This window comes from Podarcis bocagei, assembly GCF_964188305.1.
Source record: "Podarcis bocagei genome assembly, chromosome: Z".
Classification (NCBI taxonomy): Eukaryota; Metazoa; Chordata; class Lepidosauria; order Squamata; family Lacertidae; genus Podarcis; species Podarcis bocagei.
The window spans coordinates 19,526,013-19,535,481 of NC_138140.1; the positions used below are offsets into that span (position 1 = coordinate 19,526,013).

General features: G+C 47.4%; 1 long non-coding RNA gene across 1 annotated transcript in view; it reads right to left on the minus strand.

Moving 5' to 3' along the window:
- Positions 1-6,727, minus strand: part of LOC308578508 — a 40,405-nt gene extending 33,678 nt beyond the window's left edge. Inside the window, exon 1 of the long non-coding RNA XR_014003967.1 lies at positions 5,397-6,727. This is a non-coding gene — a long non-coding RNA (uncharacterized lncRNA). The remainder of the gene's footprint in view (positions 1-5,396) is intronic.
- Positions 6,728-9,469: the final 2,742 nt, after the last annotated feature.

Genomic DNA, 9,469 nt, shown 5'->3' on the forward strand with positions numbered 1-9,469 from the left:
CCTTGAGCCAAGCAGGGTTAGGCGCACATGGACAGATTGGGCCCCACCTGCCTGCACCGGAATCCCAGCACAAACCACCAAGGCAGCTTCTGTCTTGCAGCAAGTCAACAGCACTTCATGTCTGCTGGCACTGTTCCAAAATTATGTAAATATGTCAACATACAAAATATGTTGGGCATGTGTTCACCTCATATTATTATATTTATAACCCTCCTTTTCTCTAAGGCAGGGGTCTGCAACCTTTAAGACAAAAAGAGCCACTTGGACCCGTTTCTGAAGAAAAAAAATCTGGGAGCCGCAAAACTTGTCATTATAAAAATAACTTTTTTGTCACTTTTTTATTATTTCTTTGTTTGACCCCTCAGAATTACTCTTCCTCATAGAAATAAACGTTAAATTAACGTTACCTTTTTTGTGTGTGTGTGTTCTTCACTCCCCTTCAAAACAGTGACCAGCGTACATGCCCCCTTTCAATGCAGTGACCAGCGTACATGCCCCTTACAATGTAGTGGGCGGGAAGGTGACGTCGGGACGGTGCGTGACTAACGCACACACCGCCCCCATGCGACGTCACAGCCAGTACAGCGCCCGCCACAGTGGGGAGTGTCGGGGCGCACAATGTGCCTCCTCCCCTCGCTAGTATCCGCCCCGGAGCCGCGGCAAAGGTGTAAAAGAGCCACATGCGGCTCCGGAGCCACAGGTTGCAGACCCCTGCTCTAAGGAGTTGAAAGACAGCACACCTAGTTTTTCCTGTCCCCTTTTACACTCACAAAAACGCTATGAGGTAGGGAAGGCCAGGAGGTGGCTCAGTGGCAGAACCTCTGCTTTGCATGCTGAAGGCCCCAGGTTCCAACTCATTCACGGTCATGAGGACTAGGATCTTATTTATTTTTAGAGAAAGGACTGTAGCTCATTGGCAGAGCATTCGCCTTACGGGCAAAAGGTACTGGTTTCAGTCCCCAGTAGTATCTCCAGATAGGAGTGGGGAAAGACTCCTTGCCTGGAGAATCACTGCTGCCAGCCACTGTGGACAATACTGAGCTGGGTGGCCCAACAAGTCTGACTCTGTAGAAGGCAGCTTCCAACATTCCTTAAAATGCGCCAGTGAGATACAGAAGAGGAAAGCTAATCTGACTTTTCAAGAGACTTTTGCTCTTCAGTCTGTGGAAGGAAAGTTGGTGAGGAAATGCTAGGCTTTTTCCACAAGGGGACCAGGAAGCCTTTTTGCCTCCCATGCCATCCTACAAGTATTGCTCATTGTGGCAGCAGAAAGTTAAAGTGATGGGGCTCTAAAATGAAGATCCACTCCTGATCCTTGTGGATCCTCCTCAAAGCGCAAAAGGAAATGGCTCCCCAATGCTGCTCTGGTGAAAAGGCAACTCAAGGCCCTGTATGTGAGAAGAAAGTGGCCCCATGATTCTGTCACCCAGAATGATAGAACATGGGGGTGTCTGATAGCAGCAGGGAGGCTGGACCCGCAGCCCAAATGGGCTCTTAACAACAGAAGCCCTGGATCCACTCTCACATCCACCAGAAACAGTTGGGAACTTTACAGCTGGGACAGAGCAGTTGCATACAGGTAAATGCATCGCCAGTGGCCTCCTTCCTCTCAAGAGACAAAAAGAAAAGAAAAGCATTGATGGGTATGCTAAAAACAGGCCCCACTCCAGATCAGTGCCCAGATGCTCCCAAATCAAACAAGAGTTGCCACAAGAATGCCTCACCAGAGCAGGACCCACATGAAGAAGGCAGAGGACACAGAAGAGCCTGGTAGAGCCCTTTATGAATTTGTACCCTCAAGTTGCTAGTCCTCAGTGATCTAGAGGGAAAGCTTGAAGAGGAACTAGCCAGCAATAAGAAACAGCTAGGTTAAAGCTACAGAATCAAATTTAAGCTAAACATTAAGCACATAAGACATTAAAGGTAAAAAATGTAAAGGTAAATGTCCCCAGGATGGTCAAGTCCAGTCAAAGGTGACTATGGGGTGCAGCGCTCACCTCACTTCAGGCCACAGACAGCTTTCTGGGTCATGTGACCAGTATGACTAAACCACTTCTGGTGCAATGGAACACCGTGATGGAAGCCAGAGCACATGGAAATGCCGTTTACCTTCCTGCCACAGCGGTACCTATTTATCTACTTGCACTGGAACTGCTAGGTTGGCAGAAACTGGGACAGAGCAACAGAAGCTCACCCTGTTGTGGGGATTCGAAGTGCCGACCTTCTGATTGGCAAGCCCAAGAGGCTCAGTGGTTTAGACCACAGTGCCACCCGCCTCCCTATAAGACATTAAGAACCCTACTGGTCCATCTAGTTCAGCATTCTCTTCTCACAGTGGTCAACCAGATGCCATTTTTAAGGAACATACATATTTTTGGAAACTATTTCTCCATATTTAGTGTATTCCTGTATATCATTTTCATTATTCGTTTTTCATGGACAGTTTCCCCTAATGTATGCATTTTTGTACACAGTACTGAGCTGGTGAACTGCATTGCAAAATTTGGAGAATTAGTTTTGGGCAGTGCAGATTAACTAAGTTTGCCTTTAAACATCAACTGAATTGAATTTCTCCCCATCATCATTATTATTCCTACAAGATCACTTACCCCCTATATGCCAATCATATACACTTCCGTTGGTGGAACTGGCACTGTTACAGGTGACATACAATATCCATTATGCATCTTTTATTGTATTTTTAATATTCTGTTGGGAGCCGCCCAAGAGATGGGCGGAGTATAAATTATTATTATTCTTAGTAGTAGTAGTAGTACCTCTGGATGTGAACAGGATCTGTTCTGGAGCCCTGTTCGCATCCTGAAGTGAACGGAACCCGCGTCTGCATGTGCGCAGGTCGCAATTCACCACTTCCGCGCATGTGCATGATGTCATTTTGAGCGTCTGCGCATGTGCAAGCGGTGAAACCTGGAAGTAACGTGTTCTGTTACTTCCAGGTCGCCGTGGAGCACAACCCAAAAACGCTCAACCCGAAGCTACTTCAACCCGAGGTATGACTGTATTTTAGTGTGGTAGCGTTCACACTTTGGAACTCCCTGCCTATTGACAACAGGCAGGAGGCACCTTTGCTATACCCTTTCCAGCACCTGCTAAAAACATCCTCCTTTTGCGCAATTCAGGTGCTTCAAAAGCTGGTGCACATTTTAACATTTAATGTTATTTTAACTTTTTGGAAGTCTTCTTATTGATAATTTTCTTATTGAACATTTAATTGTTTTAACCTTTTTTTGTAAAACGCTTTGAGGCTTGTGTTTCTTTTTACAATCCAGCAGTGTTTACATATTATGAAATAAATTATTACAGTAGTAGCAACAGCATTACCCCTAGACTTATTCTTGTTCCACTCCCCCAAACACACACACCTGAAGGAGGAGGAGGAGGAGGAGGTGTTGCGTGGGATTTGGATCTTCCCCCAAACGCAAATTCCACAAGGTGTGTGTGCCCCCACACCACATTTCCCTCTTCTTTTTGCCAGGACAACTGCAGCAGAAGCTTTTTCCACGCGAGCCCTGCAGAAGTAGGAGGAGGAGGCGTTTTTCCCCACAGTCCTTTGGGGGCCTTTGCTGCAAGAGACTGTCTGGGATTTCTCAGGAATGGAGCAGACGGAGGAAGTTCAGGCGGAGAGGCCTCCAGTGGGCCGTATCAGGAGCAGCCCTCAGAGGAAGCCCTTTTAAGGTGGGGGCGAAGCTCTGTGGAGAAGCGGGGAGGAAAGCGGGGCAGGAAAGGGAGGTGTGGGAGCCAGGAAGGCTGCAAACGCCAGCCAGGCAGGGAGATGCAAAGAAACTCTGGCCCTCTGTCATGTGGGGTGGGGTGGCTGAGCTCCAGCCCAGGGATCTGATCTGACACGCTAGGAGTGGATTAATGCAGGGAGTGGAGAAAGTGGACAGAGAAAAGCTATCGCCTTCTGTCTCGTAACACTGGGACTCTGCGGAAGTCCAATGAATGTTGGAAGGTTCAGGAGAGATAGAAGAAAGGACTTGTTCATATATAAGTGCATCGTTAAACTGTGGAACTCCCTCCCACAGGAGGCAGTGGTGGCCACCGACCTAGAAGGCTTTCAAATAGGATTGGGCAAATTCATGGAAGAGGATGTGGCTTTCCATGGCTACTAGCCAAGATGGTTGTGCTGTGCCTCCACAATTAAGAGGTGGTAATGTTTCTGAATTCCAGTTGCTGGAAGCTGCTGGTTGGCTACTCTGAGAACAAAACGGTGGACTAGATGGGCCATTGGCCTGATCTAGCTTTGGCTCCCCATTGAGAGGTCTATATGAGAGAATAGCGACACCCAGCAGCAGTCTACCAGATGACAGAGAAAGCAACAACTAGAGGGCCCTCCTTGTGGGCTTTCTTCTGAACAGGGCCCGACCATCCTGTTTTGCCACCTGAGGCAAAATGGGAAGGTGCCACATCACATACACATGCCCATCCCAAGCCTCACCGGGGTTACCCGTGAGATCTTGTAAATATTGTAGAACTTCCACAAGAACTTGTGGAGCTTCAATATCTTACAAGAGTTCCATGCTATCTCACAGTAAGCCTACACTGCTACTATCACCACTGTGTGACCCTGGCAGGGGCAGGTGGGGATGCTGACCTACAGGATTCTGCCACCCAAGGCGGCTGCTTCATGTCTGTGGGGCATTGGGTGGCCACTGTGAGAAGAGGATGCTGAAACAGATGGGCCACTGGTCTGATCCAGCAGCCAGGCTCTCTTTATGTTCATAATATAACACGACTAAGACGACTAAACAACAATACACATTTCTGCAGAGCCATTTCCCCATAGTGCATCTTCATATGTTGCTATTTACCAATATATGCATATTTTATGCACACTTTGTATGCATTTTTGCACACATGACTTGGCTGAAGAATCGCACTGCAAAATTCCAAGGTAAAGGGACCCCTGACCATTAGGTCCAGTCGTGGCCGACTCTGGGGTTGTGGCACTCATCTTGCTTTATTGGCCGAGGGAGCCGGTGTACAGCTTCCGGGCCATGTGGCCAGCATGACTAAGCCGCTTCTGGCGAACCAGAGCAGTGCACGGAAACGCTATTTACCTTCCCGCCAGAGCAGTACCTATTTATCTACTGGCACTTGACGTGCTTTCAAACTGCAAGGTTGGCAGGAGCAGGGACCGAGCAACGGGAGCCCACCCTGTCGTGGGGATTCGAACCGCCAACCTTCTGATCGGCAAGTCCTGGGCTCTGTGGTTTAACCCACAGCGCCACTCGCGTCCCTATATTCCAAGAGTTTGGTCAATTTGGTCAAAATTCCAAGAGTTTGGTCAATTTGCCTTTAAATGCAATCTGAATTGAATTCCCTCCCGCCCACACCTTGTGCTTCCAACAGAGGACAGCCCTTTTTAAAAGCACCTTAAGTCAGTCTCCTAGGCCGCCCCCCTATAAATTTCATCCTGCTGCTCACACTTCCTCTTTCTCCAGGCCGGATCCAGCTATCTTCGGAGGGGCAGACCCCTCTGAGGAGGGAGGTGTTGATTCAGCTGCTCCATTTGTATCTCAAAAGCCCTGCTGCATTCTCTCCCCCCCCCCCACTCCACCCCAAAGGTGCCTGGGAAAGGAAACGATTGTTCGGAGCAGATCTTGATGGCTCCAGCCAGCCCCCTCTCCCGGAAGAGACTGGGGCTAGTAACTGGCTGATGCATCTCTTTGAAATCAGGGAGAGGCCTTGAAAGGGTGGCATTTCCACAGATAGAAAGGAGAACCAGCCATGATTAAGTTCCAAAACAAAATAGGGAAGAAGCAAGCCAATGTGGTGTGGTGGTTAGAGTCTCAGACTAGCACCTGGAAGAGACCAGGGTTCAGATCCGCACGCAACCATGAAGCTCATGAGGCCAGTGACTGCTTCTCAGCCTAACCCACCTCGCAGGGTGTTGTAGGGTTTAAATAGGGTGGGGGGTGGGGAGAATCATGTATGCCACTCAGTGAGTTTCATGGCTGAGTGGAAATTTGAAGCAGATTCTCCCAGGTCCTAGTCCAACACTCTAATCACTACACCACATGATAATCATGATAATAAATTAATAGAAAACTGCTGAGGAAATGTGAAGAACTGGATTTGAGTTCGGAAGAAGCGAGGGAACTGAAACTGACTGATCCTTCCATCTGTTTGCTCCTCTGGTCCCAAGGATTGATGGCCGCTCCCTCCTGTTCCTTGATAGCCCTCTGACCTCTTGTCGTTGGCCTCCTATACTTCCTAATTCATGCCTTATTTATTTGCTCAAGCGGCCCCTGTGTGCTGCTCCCACCTCAAAGCCTCCACAATCACCCCCGCAGAACTGTTTACACAGCAGAGGAGGGTAAACAGAGATTTGGAGGAAAGCGTTTGAACAGCCTCCCACATTAATCAGAGAGAGATGAGCCCCAGCCTTGCTCCCTGGCCTGTCCCAGATGTCTTCATCCTCCTGGCCTATTATGGGCATCCTGGGGCAATCTGGGACCCTCCGCGTCCCCCCTGGTATTCCTCAGCCACAGCTGAGTTTCTGGTGTGCAAAGGCAGGAATGTTTTCTGCCATCAGGAGGACAAAGCAAATGTACTGCCCTCCCTCCTTTCGCATCCCCTAGTGAGGGGGTTTCTTGGGGCTGGAGGCCAAGCCACAGTAGTGAAGGGGCAGATTCAGAAGTGCAGGTCCCTTCATGATAGTCATAGTCCCACCCCCTCACAGATACCCACCCTTCTAAGATAGATAGATAGATAGATAGATAGATAGATAGATAGATAGATGATAGATAGATGATAGATAGATAGATAGATATAGATCATAGAATCATAGAATCATAGAGTTGGAAGAGACCACAAGGGCCATCGAGTCCAACCCCCTGCCAAGCAGGAAACACCATCAGAGCACTCCTGACATATGGTTGTCAAGCCTCTGCTTAAAGACCTCCAAAGTAGGAGACTCCACCACACTCCTTGGCAGCAAATTCCACTGTCAAACAGCTCTTACTGTCAGGAAGTTCTTCCTAATGTTTAGGTGGAATCTTCTTTCTTGTAGTTTGGATCCATTGCTCCGTGTCCGCTTCTCTGGAGCAGCAGAAAACAACCTTTCTCCCTCCTCTATGTGACATCCTTTTATATATTTGAACATGGCTATCATATCACCCCTTAACCTCCTCTTCTCCAGGCTAAACATGCCCAGCTCCCTTAGCCGTTCCTCATAAGGCATCGTTTCCAGGCCTTTGACCATTTTGGTTGCCCTCCTCTGGACACGTTCCAGTTTGTCAGTGTCCTTCTTGAATTGTGGTGCCCAGAACTGGACACAGTACTCCAGGTGAGGTCTGACCAGAGCAGAATACAGTGGCACTATTACGCCCCTTGATCTAGATGCTATACTCCTATTGATGAGGCCCAGAATTGCATTGGCTTTTTTAGCTGCCGCGTCACACTGTTGGCTCATGTCAAGTTTGTGGTCAACCAAGACTCCTAGATCCTTTTCACATGTACTGCTCTCAAGCCAGGTGTCACCCATCTTGTATTTGTGCCTCTCATTTTTTTTGCCCAAGTGCAATACTTTACATTTCTCCCTGTTAAAATTCATCTTGTTTGTTTTGGCCAAGTTCTCTAATCTGTCAAGGTCGTTTTGAAGTGTGATCCTGTCCTCTGGGGTGTTAGCCACCCCTCCCAGTTTGGTGTCATCTGCAAATTTGATCAGGATGCCCTTGAGTCCATCATCCAAGTCGTTGATAAAGATGTTGAATAAGACCGGGCCCAAGACAGAACCCTGTGGCACCCCACTAGTCACTCTTCTCCAGGATGAAGAGGAACCATTGATGAGCACCCTTTGGGTTCGGTCAGTCAGCCAGTTACAAATCCACTGAGTGGTAGCATAGTCAAGACCGCATTTTACCAGCTTCTTTACAAGAATATCATGGGGCACCTTGTCAAATGCCTTGCTGAAATCAAGGTAGGCTATATCCACTGCGTTCCCTTCATCTACCAGGCTTGTAATTCTGTCAAAAAACGAGATCAGGTTAGTCTGACATGACTTATTTTTCAGAAATCCATGCTGACTATTGGTGATCACAGCATTCCTTTCTAGGTGCTCACAGACTGTTTTCTTAATGATCTGCTCCAGAATCTTCCCTGGTATTGATGTCAGACTGACTGGGCGGTAATTATTTGGGTCCTCTCTTTTCCCCTTTTTGAAAATAGGGACAACATTTGCCCTCCTCCAGTCTGCCGGGACTTCGCCTGTTCTCCAGGAATTCTCAAAGATGACTGCCAGTGGTTCTGAGATCACATCTGCCAGTTCTTTTAATACTCTTGGATGCAGTTCATCTGGCCCTGGAGACTTGAATACATCTAAACTAGCCAAGTATTATTGTACTATCTCCTTAGTTAGATGATAGATAGATGATAGATAGATAGATAGATAGATAGATAGATATAGATAGATAGATAAGCATTGCAACAATCAATGCAGATCTGCATGTGTTTCCTTTCATCTATATCTACTATTTCTGGGCATGGGCATGAGCAAACGATTTGGAGTGCTCCAATATCTTCGCCTGGAGAGACTCAAGTTGCATTTTCCTTGAAGTTCTAGTGCATGTAACAGAACTTGCACCCTGTTCTCTTGAAACAGAAGGACCTTGTATTTTCAGTGTTGCTAAATGCTGAGCGTTGGAGCAGACAGAATAACTCCTCCTCAGGGTTTTTCCTGTGCACCTTCTCCAGAGGGACACTGGGAGCCCATCCAATCCATACAAAATTATTCCCAATGACTACTAGCTACCCTATCATGCTGGCTGGACAGCTCTAGGAAGCTAGAGACAGTGATCCTGCTGAAAAATAGTACAGTGGTACTTCGGGTTAAGAACTTACAGTGGTACCTCGCAAGACGAATGCCTCGCAAGACAAAAAACTCGCTAGACGAAAGGTTTTTTCGTCCGCGATTTGCCTCGCAAGACGAATTTCCCTATGGGCTTGCTTCGCAAGACGAAAACGTCTTGCGACTTTGTTAAGCCGTTTAAACCGTGCTTCGCAAGACGAAAAATTCGCTAGACGGCAAAACTCGCGGAACGAATTAATTTCGTCTTGCGAGGCACCACTGTAACTCGTTCTGGTGGTCCATTCTTAACCTGAAACTGTTCTTAACCTGAGGTACCACTTTAGCCAATGGGGCTCCCGCTGCCGCCGCGCGATTTCTGTTTTCATCCTGAAGCAAAGTTCTTAACCCAAGGTACTATTTCTGGGTTAGTGGAGTCTGTAACCTGAAACGTCTGTAACCTGAAGCATCTGTAACCCGAGGTACCACTGTATATTATGTCCCACATCCTTTGCCCATTTTATCATTACACACTTAACCTCTTCCTCTTTGGTTTCCCATTCCAACAGCAAATTATACATTTTTGACAGTAATTTTATATTATCTTCTACAATTTCTCTTTGAAATCTTGATATTGTATAGCTAAATCCTTTCTTTTTA